This window comes from Cervus elaphus, chromosome 23 (genome assembly GCF_910594005.1).
Source record: "Cervus elaphus chromosome 23, mCerEla1.1, whole genome shotgun sequence".
NCBI lineage: Eukaryota > Metazoa > Chordata > Mammalia > Artiodactyla > Cervidae > Cervus > Cervus elaphus.
The window spans coordinates 17397658-17415765 of NC_057837.1; the positions used below are offsets into that span (position 1 = coordinate 17397658).

Below are 18108 nucleotides of genomic sequence, written 5' to 3' on the forward strand. Positions count from 1 at the left end.
TTTACAGGACTGTATTCATTCTTCCAGCAAATGTATACTCAGGTGCCTGCTATGTGCTCGATGCTGTCCTAGGCACTGGGGTGAAGACTGTGAATGAGATGGGGCATCTGCCCTCATGGAGCTGATGTTTTAGTTGGGAAGGACAGACAGCAAAGAAACAGGTGAACAGAGGCGTTTCAGACCTTGCATGGTATGAAGAAGATAGAACGGGGGTATGGGACAGAGTGACAAGTGTGAGGAAGAGTTGGGATGGCTCAGGGGACAGGGGGAGACCTGGGCATTGGGCTTCGTGACGAGAAGCAGCCCCAGCCACGGGAAGGTTAGGAGACAGAGCGTTCCGAGTGGAGGCATCAGCTGGTGCTGCGGAGAGAGTACAAGCCAGGAAGGTCTAAGAGCCAGAGAAACGGAAATTGGTAGACTTTTGGGAACCAGAGACAAAGGCTGAATTCTCATCATACAAACAATGATGGCTTTTCCTAGTGATAATAGTAAACCTGCCCTTAAGGAGAAGAGATGAAGTTATATGACCAGTGTCATGTGACCTTCCCTTATATGAAGGAAGCAGGCCTCATATAGAGTGAGTGTGGGGCCCCGAGCATTGTGGAGAACTCCAAATGACCTTGGAGGCACTTCAGGGCCCTTCAGGTGCTTGCATGATAATGGGCGTTAAGTCATCCCTGTTCATGTCACAACCGGTGCACTCTTAAAGGAACTTGGGGAGAAAAAAACAGACTTGAGGGAAATAGAGAAAAAAATGAGGGGAAGAGAAAGAAGCCACAGATTTGGGAGAAGATCACGATGGTGTAAATGTCAGAGGGGAGGAAAAGACATGCTCAGCACCTCTTAGCTCTTGACTGTCCCTGGGTTTTGTCCCTGGGTTGTGTATTTGCACTGGATAGAGAAGGGAGAATGTTCTGATCATGTTTGAGGAGGCAGCACATCGGATGGAGGTGCATGGGAGGGTAAGTTGTCCCTCTTCTAGGATAGAAAAGTGATGGTTTCAGGAAGAGCCTGGACCCCACCAGGAGAACTCAGAATGGTGGCTGTGGTGTGAGATGCGTGGGGAGACACACGTGTATGCCTGGGGGTGGTGCCATGGGTGGAAATGTGGGTGTGTGATGTGTGAGTGTGCAGTGTGTGTGTGTAGAATTTCTCCAGTTCAGTCCAAGCAACCAAGCAAGTAACAATGAGTGAGATAGGCTGTTCTCATTTCTCTTAAAAGACAGGGAGGGAAAAAGCCTGCTCCAGCTGTGGTGAACCATAGGCATCAGAAGATGGACAGGCCTGTGAGGTCACGGGGTCCAGTCTCCCGGCCAGAATGGCCTTGCTGTGTCCCACTGGGGATGCTGTAGCTGCCCAGCTCCCCTTCGGGACAGCGGGTTCAGATGTCCTGACACAGAATGTGCATATTTACATATGGGTCACATCGTTCTCATATTTGGCTCTGATGTTGGAAAGCTCTAGCGCTTTCTAAATCGATTTCTGCTTTTTTGCATTTGGCAGAGCTGGTGGAACGGCAGTCTCTTTGGGTTTCCAAGTGGCTGCCATCCGAGTGGTCTGGTTCTGTTTAGAGGTCAGATGCTGATGGGGCTGGGAACTGGGACTGACATTTGGATGTGGCCTTTGCTCTTGTCATCCTGCGTGGTGGCGAGTGGAGCCATCAAGGAATTCTGTCATCAGATACAGGTTTGCTTTGAGTGAGGAGAGAGAGGAGGACTGTGGGAATGGAGCATTTCTGCTTGTTCATATTTATTAAGCACCAAGACTGCTGGGAGACCTCTTAGAGCAAAGAAGGGGCAACACTGGGAGCTTGAGTCTCTGTAGACATGGCTTGGGCAGGGAGCAGCTGAGCTCCGGTGTTTCTCCCCACAGTCTGTGTGGCACGCTCCTATCTGACCGTCAAAGCCCAGGTTACATAACCCTCTTTTGATTGCTGTCCCAACACCCATCGTCTCCTTTGTCATCTTAGTTCTTTTCCTTTTCTCATCATGGCCCTGATCACGTTGCATCTGGGTCCATCGTTATTCGTGTCTCTCCCCCGCTCCAGTAGAGCAGGGGCTGTGCTTTCTGGTCTTTGCACAGATGCTTGTTGAGTAAACACCTAAGCTTATGCACATTAGTGATTTTTTTTTCTCTGTTCCCCTACCATTCACTCAGGGTGCAATTATTGAATTCCTGTTATGTGTCACGCACAGTAGTGTGGTGTTAGGAATACAAATATGGCTTAGATAGACAGAGTCTCTGATCTCAAAATGTTCACAGTCTTGTGAGAGACAGAGAGCTAACAGGTGAATTGAATAATGTATGGTAAGTGCCACATTATGCATCATTCTAGGATTATTTATTTAGTGCCTACCTTCTGTTCTAGGCACTAGGGATGTATCAGTAGAAAGAAAAAAGAAATATAAAAATGCTCAACCTCATGGTACTTATGTTTGAGACAGAGACAGACTATAGGCTAATAGATGAATTAATTAATATCTTAGATGGTTATGCATGCTGTGCAGAAAAATAAAGCAGGAAAGAGAACAAGAAGTGTGTGTGTGTGTGCGTGTGTGTGTGTGTGTGTGAGTGTGTGAGTGTGTGAGTGTGTGAGTGAGAGCAGGAAAGAAGAGGAAGTATCTCTGGTTATGTAGAGAGAGTGGAGATAATTCTCAACCTTAAAGAAAAAGTGTTCATCATCCATCACAAAGGCACTGGTTATCACTTGTATACCATCCTAGTGACTTTGCTTTTTAAATAAATGGACAACAATGTACAGTTTTTGCTATGTGACCACTGGTTTAATAGATGCTGGTTTTGTTTTCTCATTCAGTTTTATGAGAGAAAGGGACTTGTGTGTAAGGTCAGTCCTGCTCCCTCAGAAGGATGTTAAACGTGGCTAACAGTGTAGGTACAGAACTGTAGTTAGTTGTGCATTTGTGATTTTTATCACTCTATTTGTTTGTGATAAACAGATGCTGTGATAAACTGTGATAGACAGTTTATCCCTTGTGATAAACTCCACGGGATCTTCCCGACCCAGGGATTGAACGTGGGTCTCCCTCATGGCAGGCAGATACTTTACCATCTGAGCCACCAGGGAAATCCCTGTATCTCTGTTCAGTGACACTTTATTTAATATTATTACTGATTCATTAAGGTTGAATTCAGGGCAACAGCACTGTAACTCATGCCTAAATGAAGTTTACCGAATACACGCTTTCTCATTAAGGCACACCCAGCCTTCTTGGGCTTGGGATCCCTGGACAGCATTTTGGCCCTGACACTTGGGGGCTGTTTTTAATAGGGAAGTCAACAAAAGATACAAAAATGAGGAAAAAATTTGGCAGTAATTGGACCATGAAAACCACACTGCTGACAGTGTGAGAGATGAAACAAGAGGACAGAGCGTTGCTGCGTGTGCCCCCGGCTGGGAGCGAGCGCCGCGGGCAACTCTAGGTTCTGGCCACTCTGGGCAGGCCTACAGATGGACACAAAAGCATCCCAGGTATTGATTTGGGGGCTGCAAATGGATTTTGCCTAGCAAGTAGGCAAATTCACAGATACGGAAACCATAAGTAGTGGGGATGGACGTTATTTGGGAACTGGTAGCTTCTGATGCAGTCTGTTTGTTTGTTTTGAGGGGGGTTGGTTGTGCTGTACCTCATGCGGGATCTTAGTTCCCCAACCAGATATTGAGCCAGCACCCCCTGCAGTGACAGCTCACCAGACCTCCAGGGAAGTTCCCTCTGATGCATTTTAAAGCCATGAACCTGAGTGGAATCTGCAAGGGGCGGGTGGGGGGTGAGCAGGGCAAGCAGGTATAGAAGGAGGAGAGAAAGGTCCCAGGGTTGAGTCCTAGGGACTTGGACAGACAGGGAAGGGACGGGGGTGAAGTGGGAAGAGAAGCAGGGGAGCAGGGGAGTGCTTCAGGGAGGACACAGCTGTGTCCGTGGTGGCTGTTAATTCAGGTGAGATGAAGATGAGGAGTGGGGACCACTGTTTGGGGGAGCTTGAATTGTGGATCCATTGAGTAAGCAGGTATTTTTGTGGGAACCTGGTAGTCAGAGTAATGCTGGAGAGAAGAGTGCTGTCAATCCTGGGAAGGGACAATCTACCTGTCCCCCGTCCCCAGCAGTCTGATGGGGACACTATTTGGGACCTTGGACATGGAGGCTGTAGCCATGGCCTCCTTTTCGCCCAGCCGTTTTTGATTTGAACAGGGCAGGGCCCTTGGGCATTTCCAGGAGAGAAGGAAGAGAGTACCGATCTCCTGATGCCCATCCTGGGGGTCCTGAATCCCCACCCAGGCCCAAGCCAGGCGCAGAGGACGGCTGTCAGCTTTAGTGCAGAACCCTTCCCAGTCGTGCTGGTTTCAGTTGGCAGGTGCGGTTGTTTTGTTGTTGAGTCAGTTATCACCTAAATGAATCTGCAACTGGATAGTTTTACCAACATCATTACTTCAATTTTTAAATGAGTTCTCTAATAATGAAGTAATATTGGAAAAATAGGTGTTTATCTCACATATCCCAATGCACATGGTACCTTGGGAGAAAGCAAAGGAATCTGAGCCCTTTGAACTTCACCCTTGACCCTTAGCAGCTGCTAAGGGTCCTTGTTGTTGTTCAGTTGCTAAGTCGCCTCTGACTCTTTGCGACCCCATGGACCCTGCCTGGCTGCTCTGTCCATGGAGTTTTCCAGGCAAAAAATAGTGGAGTGGGTAGCCCTTTCCTTCTGCAGAGGATCTTCCTGACCCGGGGTGGAACCCGAGTCTCCTGCACTGGCAGACAGATTCTGTACCGCTGAGTTACCAGGGAAGCCATGAGGTCCTTACACGGCCTGTATAAGGAACCTGGGCCTGGGCTGGGCGTCCGGTCACTGATGACAGGATTGCAACATCTCCATATTGGTGTTTTGCTGTATTGCGTTCCTACTGCAGGCGGCCCCCGGGGCTCTGTCAACACCTGGGGCTTCTCCAGTACATGATGGCCAGTGGGCAGCATGGACCCATAGAAGGGATCACGTTTGCACTATCTAGTAACTACGTTTCAGGAGCAGCCTCATAGTATAGGTGAGAGGGTGATGGGTGAGGGCTAGAACAAGGGAGAAGACTCATCAGGGAGGCAGGATTTGAAGGCAGGGTAGAAGCTGGGCCAAGATGAAGGGAGTGATGGATGCAGGCAAGCAGGAGAACAAAGGTCCAGGGTTGTGAATGACTTCAGGTACACAGGGTCTGGGGGGATGAGCAGACTCACTTGGCTTGGAGGGTGGACGTGCATTACTAAGTCCTTGGAGAGAATTTAGAAGAAACATCAGGCTATCTGGTGGCGATCAGCTCCTCAGGGTGACAAGGTGACCGTCAGTACGGTGCTGACCTGGATTTAGAATCCATTTAGAGCCAAATGTAACATTCCCCTTGGCACCACCAATAAGAAATAAAAGTCAGAGCTGAAAAGTTTGTAACATTACTTATGCGACTTGCTCTGCTGCATTAATTAAAATACCAACGAGCTCTCCTGAATCACTAAACAGAAACAATAAGTCATGGAAAGCGTTCATATCAGTCATGTAATTGACAAGGGACTAGAGATGACAAATGTACTTCTGTTTGTTAGGGAAAAGCCTATGTTTGATTTCTAGATAATTACTATTTGCACACTGGTGTGATTTCTCAAATTCTATGGGAAAATTAAGTTCTTTTAAAAGAACTTTGAACCTTGGTCTCTGGATTAAGTGACGAAGTGCCTCACCAGAGGGCAAGCCTGTGCTGTTACTGATTCTTCCAGAGAACAGTCTTTCTTTTTCAGAGATTGCAAGCTTCATTTTGAAAAGGGCGAAAAGGCAGGGGTGGTGCTCGGTGGCGCTCTCTGATGTTTGCCTTTGAACTCCATGAGACTTTTATTTTTCCATCAAGCGTTTTGAGTGATGATCCCTCACTTTGCAGTCTTCCATTTGGAATGCATACCAGGAACCACTTTTTCATTATTGGATGTTCCTCAGAAATAAGGAGAGAAGCCTTTCTGTCTGAGCTGTTATTGTGTTTATAAGAACTATATCTTGGTCCTTTAGAAGGTGCCTTATTGTGACGTTACTTAAACTGTGAAGAAGGAGGCATTCCAGTCTCTTCTCATAACTTAGTTGCCTGCAGAGACGTTGCTGAATGCTTTGGCCTATCCCTGGCTTAACATGTCTGAAATCATTTAGACAAGTTTCGTGTGTTCTTCTCTAAATGGAAATGGAGAACAGTTGGTCAGCGTTCTTGGCATATTTTTTCACTGTTAGAGAAATTTTTTAAATTCATGAGATCATTGCATTGTGAAAACTTGATAAGGAGCTTGGGGTTTGGATGAGATCTTGGAAACCAGGGATTCCAGGAACCAGGGTTTCATTTTGGGATGAAGACTCTCAAGGCTGCCCAGCCTGTAGTTGGTGGCTATCACAACAGGGGGTCTTGAATGTGAGATTCTCTCTCTGCCACTGATTACTTGTAAGGAAGGCCTGAGCCATCCCTTAAACTCTTGGGTTCTCAGTTTCTTGTTTGTAAAATAAGCCTGCTGAACTGATTATCAAATCAGGTCCCACTGCTCTCCACTTACAAAAACAATACTCATATTGATAGAAAGGAAAGGTACCTCTTATCAGAACATCAGCAGTCTGGGGAGATGGTGGACTCAGTGTCCCCACAAAACCACCTCCCAAGATTCTGCTCTGCCATGAAAGCTTTTCAGGGAAACAGGGAAGTCATCTCATGAATCACTGAGGCAGGGGTCAGTCATCACCCTCCCTCACTGCATACACACTTGTGTGCCAGCTGGTCGACTCCTCCTGGTCTTTCTTCAGATGTTATCTTGTTCATGCAGTTTGTTTGCAAGATTGCTGAAGAGAAGCTAGGGAAGAGATCTGGTCCTGTCAGTTCCTTATTCTTCATTTCTGCTTCTTTGATCTGTGAAAGAACCAACAAGGTAGGCAAAGGATTGTGTGAACAAAAGATTAGGAAGGTGTGCCAGGGCCGGGGATAAATAGAGCATGGGCACGCCTGGTTTAAGGTTAGTGATGAGGCAAGACAGAAAGGCCACCTTCAGAGAACTCTTTCCTATTAGGAGCTTTTTCCTGTCAAAAGATGCTTAAAGATTGACCTCTATGACTGTTTTTCTGGTTCTACCCTCCTGTTATTTCTACAGACATCTGGCTTAGTATCCTTTAAGAGTATAAATATGTGTGTCAAGGAAATTTGACCGTCGTTTTTTTCCCCATCTTCATTCAGAACAGACAAGAAAAACACTCAATTACGTTGACATCATCCCTCTCTTAAGCAAGCTAAGTCCCTTGGTTCCTTTTATCTTTCCTCATGGATCCTCTGTTCCTGGTGCTTTCATCTTCTCTCTTCTGTGTGGTCATTTTCTCCCAGAGAGGTGGGGTTTTATTTGTTGTTCACTTAAATTTTAGTACACGTCTCTGAGCATTACATCATTGCTCTCACCCTCTCAGACTGTTAGCATTGAAACAGGATTTTCTGTAACTGACAAATTGTCCCATAGATGACTGAGGGGAAGGTCCAGATAGGAACCTCCTCTTTCCTTCTCTCTCAGCAGCTGCTCAGTGACAACCAATAGCAACTGTTTCATCACCCTGGGCGCTGCACCCAGACCCCACTTGTCAGAGAGAACCACCCCAAACCCTGCACGTGGGGAGAGTTTTAGGGCAAGACTTTTAGCCTTGACAGTGAATATGGGTGAGGGCAAAAGGTCATGAGCAGAACACAAGCAAAGAGAACGCAGCCCTGCCCTGGAAGAGTCCCCGCCCCCACTAAATCCCTCTTAAAACTGTCTGTGAAGCAGTCTCCATCCTTCTGGAATTCCTTCACAGCTCCTCTCTCAATACTTAAATCCTGGGATGGAATTTCATGGTTTCTGAACTGATACCATTTTGCGGTGATAGAGTGGAAAGAAGCTCTGCCACGTTTTAGAACTTACTCTTTTTTTTTTCTTTGAATGATTATAGACCAAAACATTGAAATGAGTGTAACAGTCTTCTTCATGTTGAAGTGTAGCTCATCAGATTTCAGAAGTGAGGAGGGCTTCAGTGCAAAGGAGCCATCTGGCTGTGTTTACAAACCCCTTTAGGGCAGAGGCAGAATCTGGGGACCACCTGCAGGGAACACGTTACGGGGCTATCCATGCCACACGGCTCTGAAATGCCTTACTCAGAACATTTTTCTTCCTCTGTTGCACTGAGTTCCAGGTCTCTCCCACATTTGAAAACACCAGATACCAGCCACCCTCCCCGTTTTCCACTCCCTTCCCGTTCCTTCCCTGACTCCCACCAGCCACATTTTGGCTTCAGGACCATTTGAATAGTAACCCAGCTCCAGTCAGACTGGTAATGAGAAACCAGGATGGCGCTTTAATGGGGACTCTTCATGCCTGTGGTAAAATTCAAGAAGCGACTAGGAAAATCCAAGTGAGCTGCTTGTCTGTGATGCATTTTTAGTGAATTACGACTCGAAAAGAGGATGAGAAAGAGCTAAGGAACCTATAACCAGCACAATGAGAACAAGCTGTCCCGAGAACCTTCTGCTCCTCCTGACTTCTGCAACTTCGGGCTGAAGACAAACCACCAACAAGGAAGGATCCTGTATTTCAGCTGTGTTTTTGTTTGCCAACAATTCAGATTGCAATACTCTGAATCTAGGTGAAGCAACATTATACTCACAGTAAAGCCCCTCACTGAGGGTTTTTTTCCTTTTTGAATACCCCTCCTGCTGAAAATTCTACTGGCAGGAAGCAGATCTGAGTAAACTCATTCAATACCGCCTCCTCTTTGTAATCGGCTCTCTCCGAGGCTGGATTCTCCTCTGATATATACGCCTGAATCATATTTTCCTTGATCTTTAGAATTTTATTTACTGTCTCTGAACGGGTCACTGCTGGGAAGAAATGTCCTCTTTATCTCCCACTATGTTTTTATTTATGATGTTAGTTTCAGGTGTATAGCAAAGTGATTCAGTTACACGTATCTATGTATGCGTGCATGCTAAGTCGATTCAGTCATGTCCAACTCTTTGCGACCCCATGGACTGTAGCCTGACAGGCTCCTCTGTCCATGGGATTCTCCAGGCAAGAATACTGGAGTGGGTTGCCATTTCCTTCTCCAGGGGATATTCCCCACCCAGGGATCAGACCCTCGTCTTTTGTGTTTCCTGCATTGGCAGGCAGACTCTTTACCACCAGCACCACCTGGGAAAGCCCATCTATATCTGCCTGTGCTGCTGCTTAGTCACTTCAGTCATGTCCGACTCTGTGGGACCGTGTGGACCGCCACCTGCTAGGCTCCTCTATGCGTGAGATTCTCCAGGCAAGAGTAGTAGAGTAGGTTGTCATGCTCTCCTCCAGGAGATCTTCCTAATCCATGGATCGAACCTGGGTCTCCTGCTTTGCAGGCAAATTCTGTACCGCTGTGTTACCAGGGAAGCCCATCTATATCTACGTATTAATTTCTATTCTTATTCAGATTCTTTCCCCTTATAGGTTATTAGAAGATATTGAGCTGAGTTCCCTGTGCTCTACAGTAGGTCCTTGTTGGTTGCCTATTTTATATATAGTGGTTAGTATCTCCCACTGTTTCAGTGAAGTCCTTCTTGCCACCTCGATGACATACAAATGTCACTAACCCTTTGGAACTATATTGCAATTTGGTTTAAGGCCCTATCCATTTATCTACCAGCAGAGTTGCTGTGACCCTTCTCACCACCTGTGGAGATTCCTCAGGGACAGGAAGACTTGGTTCAAGTGTCCTGGGACACACATCCATAACATACAGTTGGCCATCTGGATCCACAGATTCCAAATTCTCAGATTCAACCAAATGCAAATTGAAAATATTTTTTAATTGTGAAAAAGCTCCAAAAAAGCAAAACTTGAATTTGCTGCTTATCAGCAATGATTTATACAGCCTTAACATTGTATAAGGTTTTATAGGTCATCTAGAGATGATTTGAAGTATGCAGGAGGATGTTGTAAATAATATGCAAATACTGTGCCACTTTATGTATGGGATTTCAGCAAGGTCAACCACAGGGAGTGCCAGATGAACCTTAGACTAAGCCATAGACTGGCAGGCTGCCCGTCTGCCTGCCTGTCTGTCTGCTGATGTCATAGGCTACATAGTAGGTTGGATGTTTCAAGTTCATTTTCAAAAACAGAAGCTCATTCAAAGACAAGTAGAGGTGCTGCTGCTCGAGGGTCTCATCAGCTCTGTCTCAGAAGTGGCACAGGCGGCAGCCGTTTAACACACTCCAGGGGATGAAGCAGTGCACCCCAGTGTTCAGAGTCGCACCATTTACAATAATAAGACGGGGAGTAACCTCAGTGTCCATCAACAGATGAATAAATAAAGAAGATGTGGTGTGTACATACATATATATGTATACACACACACAATGGAATACTACTCAGCCATAAAAAAGAATGAAATGATGCCATCTGCAACAGCATGGATGGATGGATCTAGAGCTTATCATACTAAGTGAAGTAAATCAGACAAAGATAAATACCACCATATGCTATCACTTAGGTGTGGAGTATAAAATATGACACAAATGAAGTGACTTACAAAACAGACTCACTGATGTAGAAAACAAACATGGTTACCAAGGAGGAAGCTGTGGGGGAGGGATTAATTATCAGTTTGGGATTATCAGATCCAGACTACTATATATAAAATAGATATACAACAAGATCCTACTGTATAGCACAGGGGACTGTATTCAATATCCTATAAGAAACCATAATGGAAAAGAATATGAAAAATAATACACACACACACACACACACACACATATATATAACTGAATCATTTTGCCATATACCAGAAACTAATACGACATTATAAATCAACTATATTTCAATAAAGGAAAACTTAGGGGAAAAAATTAGGGTATATGCATTTTTGTAACCAGTCTTCCAGAATAATTTTCAACCTTCTTTAAAAAAGAATTATAACAGGCCCGTGAAAGCAAGAACTGGTTAGAACTGGGCTTTGCACCCTTATCACTGCTTAAAGGATGAGAAGAGCTCAGGGCAATGGAGACAGAAATCTTGATGACCCCTGGCCTGGAGGTAGGAGGGGGGCGTGTAGGGGAGGAGGGGGCCAGGGGAGAAAATGTGGGAGGAGCTCAGTCTGTCCTTCCCTCAGACACAGGGCCGTGAAGGTGCCACACACAGCCAGAGTCCCTGGCCATCGCATGGATCTCTGACACCAGGACAAATGGGCCTCATGCCCACAGCACTGTCAGTCAGCCGTGATGAACAGGCTGCTCCTGTTACTGGGTCTGGGCTGGTGTCTGGACCAAGAAGGGATGATGTAAATGTGCTGGTGATGAAGTGACCCCAGGGATCCATAGCTAGATGAACAAAGGAACCACCTGGCTCCTGCCAGCTCTAAGACTCAAGCTCTCCCAACCTGCCCTTCCAGTCGCGTGTGAGCCTGGCTCAGTCCTGACTTTTGAGGGTTTTCATCAAAAGGGCGGAACTCTTCCTTTATGAATCATTTCCATTATGTTAAGCTAGAATCAAAGGAAAGTACTTCATGATATCAGGAATCTATCCAGCCTTAATTCTAGAAAGTGATAAAGCCTACATTCTTTTTGCTCCCTTGATCTTACCAACTTCTCTTCCTTATATAATAACTACTAACTATACCCGTAAGTTACGTGCTGCTTATTTCCTTTAAGCCTCATAACCGTCCTCAAAGTTGGGTTCTATTGATGTTCCCATTTTACAGATAAGCAAAATGGAGGCTGAGAAAGATTAAGGGACTTACTCATGTCCACACATGCAGTAAATGGTAGAGCCTAGGTTTCTTTCACTGAAAAGCCAATGTACCCAGCAGTTTAAAACTTCTTATATCCAGACAACTAAAGTCATTTTTTGTTACAAGAACCTAAATCCTGGCAACCATTCCACATCCTTCAGACCTCTCCTACTCTTTTATCTCTGCACCTATTACTTTTTTCTTAGAGTACAACATGAAGGCATATTCTTACGGCACCACTGGCCACAGCACTTTCTTTCCCTGGTTGTATCTTTCACTATCTATCTTCACCTTATTTTTCATTTGACTATGGGAGGTAATTTATTTTTTTCCTTGAATATTTTTAAGGCTTCCCTCGTGGCTCAGACAATAAAGAATCTGCCTGCAATGCAGGAGGCCTGGGTTCAATCTCCAGTCAGGAAGATCCCCTGGAGAAGGGAAATGGCAACCCACTCCAGTATTCTTGCCTGGAGAATCCCATGGACAGAAGAATCTGACAGGCTGCAGTCCATGGGGTCACAAAAGAGTCTGACAGGACTGAGCAACTAACACTTTCACTTTAGAGTAAGTTCAGTATCTTCAGAGCTGGATTTCAAATGAGTTAAATTAAAAAATCAACACCACCTCTCCCATCCTGCCATGATCTTGTCTGAGTACAATCATCGTCCTTAGGAAGGTGGCTGAGGCTTGTGTGTACCCTCAATGACCCAGAGAACAGGTGTGCCCTGGGGGCTGGGGCCAGCTATGCTGTGGTCACCTACAGAGCCAGTGCCTGAAGTGGGACGCAACCCGTTAAGCGATTGAATAAGGAGAAACCCCACCACTGTGGTTCTGGACCGCTGACTCTTCTTTTCCAGCACTGAGGGCTGCTCCTGCCACCTTGGGCTGCCCCCTCCTGCCCGTGCCCCTCTTCTTCCCAAGAAGTGGTCATCTTTGAGGTATGGAGAGGAGTGGTCCTCAGACATCCATGGAGGAAAAAAATCACCTTGAACATGAATGTGGTAGCATGGTGAGATCTCAGTTTCCCCTCTCTCTGCAGAGGCTATTCACAGCACATCCTTGGATGCAGGAAAAGGGAAAATTCCTTTTCTGTTTTATTAGAGCCTGAGGATTGATGACTGTGGCCCCCGCCCCCACAAGCCACTGTCCGCGTTTCCAATTCCACTTGGTTAGGCCTTTTTCTCTCTCTCTGGTTCAGTAAGGAAAATGGGCAACTTAATTGTTTTAAAAACAACATGAAAGGTTTCTGGAATTCTTTTTTTTTTTTTCTTTTTGAAATCTCTGGAGTCCTTCCCTTTACCAAAAATCCTTGCTCTAAATCAATATAGAACAGCTCAGTTTATAGGAGACGTTTCCCACCAAATGGAATTTTCCACAGTGGGTTGGTAAGTGAGTCTCATAACAGTAAATTCAATTATTGTCAGTTTGGAACCTACTGTTTCACTGGAGAGCGTGGGGTAAGCCTGGGGCTCAGAAGGCGGAACATCTGTCCACAGATCCTTCCAGGAGCTCGTGGGAGGCTCTGCCGAGGCTGTGTGACTTACATGGAGATGACTTCTATTTACTGGTGTAAATTCAACTGATGGGATACTGTTTCTATTGGGAATAGCCCCCCAAAAATCTGAATTAATAGCCCCCAAGATCTAACAGGAAGGAGGTTCTGAGAGATCATTTACTTTTTTTTTGCTGTTTAGCCCTAGAACTAGTATTAATAATCCTGAAATCCCTTCAAGAAAAGCTCTTAAAAGGAGAGCAGCATGAATGAAAACACCCACTTTCAGAGAATTAGGGATAATTCTGCTTCTTTTATCCCCCAAATTCATGTCAGAAATAATTTGCTTAAGGAAAGGTATTTAGCAATTGATCTTCTGGTCAAAGCTATGGTTTTTCCAGTAGTTATGATGAATGTGAGAGTTGGATCATAAAGAATGCTGAGCACTGAAGAACTGATACCTTTGAACTGTGGTGCTGGAGAAGACTCTTGAGAGTGCCTAAGTTTGCAAGAAGATCACACCAGTCAATTCTAAAGGAAATCAACACTGAATATTCATTGGAAGGACTTATGCTGAAGCTGAAGTTCCAATACTTTGGCCACATGGTATGAAGAGCTGATTCACTGGAAAAGATCTTGATGCTGAGAAAGATTGAAGGCAGGAGAAGGGGATGACAGAGGATGAGATGGTTGGATGGCATCACTGACTCAATGGACATGAATTTGAGAAAACTGCAGATGGTGGTGAAGGACAGGGAAGACTGCCGTGCTGCAGTCCATGGAGTCACAAAGGGTCAGATTCAACTTAGCAGCTGAGCAACAATGTATGCAATATAGGGACTTCCCAAATGACAGTGGCTTGCAATCCAAAACTCGTTTGTGACCATTCCGTTTTTTCTTTTTATGGTTCCTATGGCTACTCACTGAAAATATTTGAGGCAGCGAAGTTTGTTTGTAAATCATCTCTCTGGAATTTTCTTTTTTTGGGTGCACTCGGCCTTTGTTGCTGTACATAGGCTTTCTTTAGTTGCGGTGCTCAGGCTTCTCATTGCAGTGGCTTCTTGTGTCTTGTGATGCACAGGTTTAGTTGCTCCTCAGCATGTGGAATCTTCCTGGACCAGGAATCTAACCCATGTCCCCTGCATTGGCAGGTGGATTCTTATCCACTGTACCACCAGGGAAGTCCTGGGAAACATTTTCTTGTAGAAATAATGGCATGTGTGTGTTGAGTGGACTGGATTCCGTTGTATCACCATTTGATGTATAATCAGTATGTACTATGCCTGAAAATACAGTCTAGAGGTGGCCTCCAGCAGCATGAAGCCTGGTGCTGACGGTGTGATTCACACAGCAATAAAGAGATGGATAAGGTACTGTAGGAGCCTGCTGGAGGCTAGTGGATTACAGGTCTGTGATGAATGGACCTGGGAACCCAGCTGTTAGGCTCAACCGAAGTCATTCAGATGGGGCTGCCAACACCCCACCCGTACTCTCTCCACCTCTAAAAGGCTGACTTCAGCCAAGCCTAAGATGCAGTCAGGAGGTTGGACCTGCCGCCTATCTTGGATCTGTCCCTTCAACACCTTGGGTGGGTGGACTCCTCTACTGCCAGTGATGACCACTGACTGCTCCAAGGTCTGGGTCTTAAAATGCACTGGAGGAACATGTGTGCCCTCCCCACTTGAGGAGGCATTAGTTTAAAACATTAGTTTTTTTGGTTTGTTTTTGGCTGCACCATGGGGCATGTAGAATCTTAGTTCCCTGACCAGGGATGGAACCCACTGCATTAGAAGAACGGAGTCCGAACCATTGGACTTACAGGGAATTCCCCCCACTTGAGTCTTTCTCTTCTGCTGTGTCTGTGCCTAGAAATCAAGTCCTTTCCTGCTCCTCCTGGGGGCTGATGGCATCGCAGATAAGCTGCGGTGCTTCTCCGTGACTGCTCCCTTTGTCAGTAGCTCCAATTAAGTTATTTCAATTCAAAGGCGCCCTCAGTTAGAAGGTGTGGGGGTGGCTAGAGTCATTGCCAAGCTGCCACAGCACGTGAATCGTGCTGGGTACAGTTAGGAGAGAAAATGATTTCTGCTTGATGAAAAAGTTCTTAATCGGCAGCTCCTGCGGGTGCTGGGGGTGAGATGGGATGGTGGTGGCACAGAGAACCCTCATCGCTTCCTGATACTCTGGGTGGACAGTGTTCCACGCCATCTCCCTCAGCTGTTGTTTGAACGTTTGTGAGTTGGATGCTGTGACTTTTTAGAATTACAGTGAATTCTCACTGATGGTTTAAGTTTGATAACATAACATGAGGGAGTTTGGCTGATTCTCAGAATAAAAACTGGTCTTTCAAAAGATCAGAGAAAAGGGATTCTCCCAGCACTACATTGGGAAGGGACCAGGAGAATGGTAGTGGTGTAGTCGCTCTCGTGCCCGACTTTCAGACCCCATGGACCATAGCCCGCCGGCTCCTCTGTCCATAGAGAATTCTTTAAGCAAGAACACCGGAGTGGATTGCCATTCCTTTCTCCAGGGGATCTTCCCTACCCAGGGATCCAACCTGGGTCTGCCGCATTTCAGGCAGATTCTTTACTGTCTGAGCCACAATGGTAGGAGGGGGAATGGTAGGAGGACCAAAAACCAGAGAAGTGAAACCGGTTGACAGAACTATAGCACCAAGTGCAGAACACAGATGGAGACTAGGAGAAAAAACATCCTCCCATGACCTCAGGGGTTCATCATGATTTGATCACCATGTCTAATTATCCGGAAGGTTTTGAATATTGCCTGAGAATTTTTTTTTTCCAAGAATTACTATGAGATGAAAAGTTAGCCATTTAAAACTAGGTGGGCTTGTTCAAACCATGTCCAAAAGAACATTTGGTTCCAGGAAAACAGAATTTGGTTCTCTAGGGAAAATAGAATTTAAGCCGTTCATGCATGTACCATCATGCAGTTTTAAAAACATATTAAATTGGTGAGAATTTTAATTCCAAATCAGTTTGCTTTGTCTTTTTTATCATGACATTGCGCTTCTGGCTTCACCCTCTGGATTTGGTTCAAGTGCAATGAAGAACTTCACCAGAGGGCAAATGGTTCTGGTGCCAGTTGATTAAAAAGTATTTATGTTTTACTGCAGTTGCTATAACCCAGATAAGACACAATATCAAAGAGAACAAGATATATTTGGTACAAGTACTTAGAGTTCCACCCCCAGTGTGGATACCCATCATTTAGAACTTTTCCTTAACATCCTTACAGTTGTTCTATATCAGGTCTTTTAATTAAAAAAAAGCATTACTTGATGTTAAAAGTGTATTATTTAAACAGAAATCTCATATTTTAAAAAATTAGGTGTCATCTGTGGTGTCAAAGAATCTAAACATCCCCAGTAACATTCATGCTCAAGTTGCATAAAATTCAGCCACTTGCTTTTCAAGTCTTGGAATTTGCCAGACTGCAGACCAAGGGCTTGATGGGCAGGTGTCCCCAGGCATGTGGATTTCAAAAGGGAAACCGTGTTCTTTATTCCCTTGTTTGCTGAACAGTGGATGGTGGCCAGTACTTTCTGTTTTCTAACAGATGATGTTGAGGAGGAGGATTTTTTTTCTTTTTGTAAAGAATTCTTCCTCCCACATTTGCAGAACTGGAAGACTGTGAGAATGGAGTGCTCAGGAGCAGAACAGAGAGGATTAGCTCTTCCTAGGAGTCCAATGTGCTTTCCTGAGACTGGGTCTCATCCTTTGGTATCGTGGAGTGTTTGGGCACCATTCTTGCGCCCCTAAAGAGCCCTACAGACCACATCACATGGAAACTGGGGCCTCTCCCCACCTGCTTGGTGCTCCTAACATCTGCTGTCAGCTTTGTGGGGTGGTGGAGCTGGATCAGGGCCTTCCCAGGTGGTGCTAGTGGCGAAGAACCCACCTGCCAATGCAGGAGACATGAGAGATACAGGTTCAATCCCTGGGTCAGGAAGATCCCCTGGAGGAGAGCATGGCAACCCACTCCAGTATTCTTGCTTGGAGAATCCCGTGGACAGAGGAGCCTGGTGGGCTACAGTCTATAGGGTCACAAAGAGTCAGACATGATTGAAGCGACTTCGTATGCACGCATGGACCTAGATCAGACGTTGCCCTGTGAGCCTTTTCTGCTTCTTTTGAACTTTCCATCAGGCCACAAGGCTGGCCCTGGAGGCTCAAAAATAAGCTCCTTGCAGAAACAGCCCCCTCCCACCACCTGTGCCCAGTGGCCACTCAGACTAGAACATCGGCTCTTAGACCGCCTACCTCCTAAATTAGTTTGCTGTGGGAAATGGCTCCCTTTCATCCATTGCTGTAATAGAAGCATCTGAGAAACAGGCCCTGAGCAGTTCTGGAGAAAAGGAACGATGGCTGTAGCCAGCTCCCAGTTATCCAAGGGCCACTTCTCCAGGTTGTGGGTTCCCTAGCTTTGTAGTTGAAGGTGAACGTAGCAAAGATGTAGAAATGTGTTTATTTTGCTCTTGTTAAAAAAAAAATCTTTTTTTAAGTGATCGGAGGAATTGGGGCTGAAACCTAAAATTAGATTTGGGAGTTATCCGTGGACTGTATTTCTTACCATCATAAGCAGAAACATCCACAAGAGTTTGCATCTTTTTCCCTCTTGCTCAGGAAGGTATCTGCAACAGGGTAAGAGGACTTCCCTGTTAATTTTTCTGCAAAAGGGCTTTTCTTACCGACTGAAGAAATGCTCACTTTCAGTCAGTAGGTTCCAGTGGAAAGAGCAGGAACAGGATGAGATTGAATTGTGTTCAGTATCTCCTGAGCCATATCTCCTGGTTGGTGTCAGAA

The 18108-nt window shown here is 45.5% G+C and overlaps 1 protein-coding gene across 3 annotated transcripts in view; it reads left to right on the forward strand.

The window, feature by feature from the left end:
• The window catches only part of CAMK1D (calcium/calmodulin dependent protein kinase ID), a 387831-nt gene that overhangs the window by 331523 nt on the left and 38200 nt on the right, over nt 1–18108 (forward strand). The window lies entirely within an intron of this gene.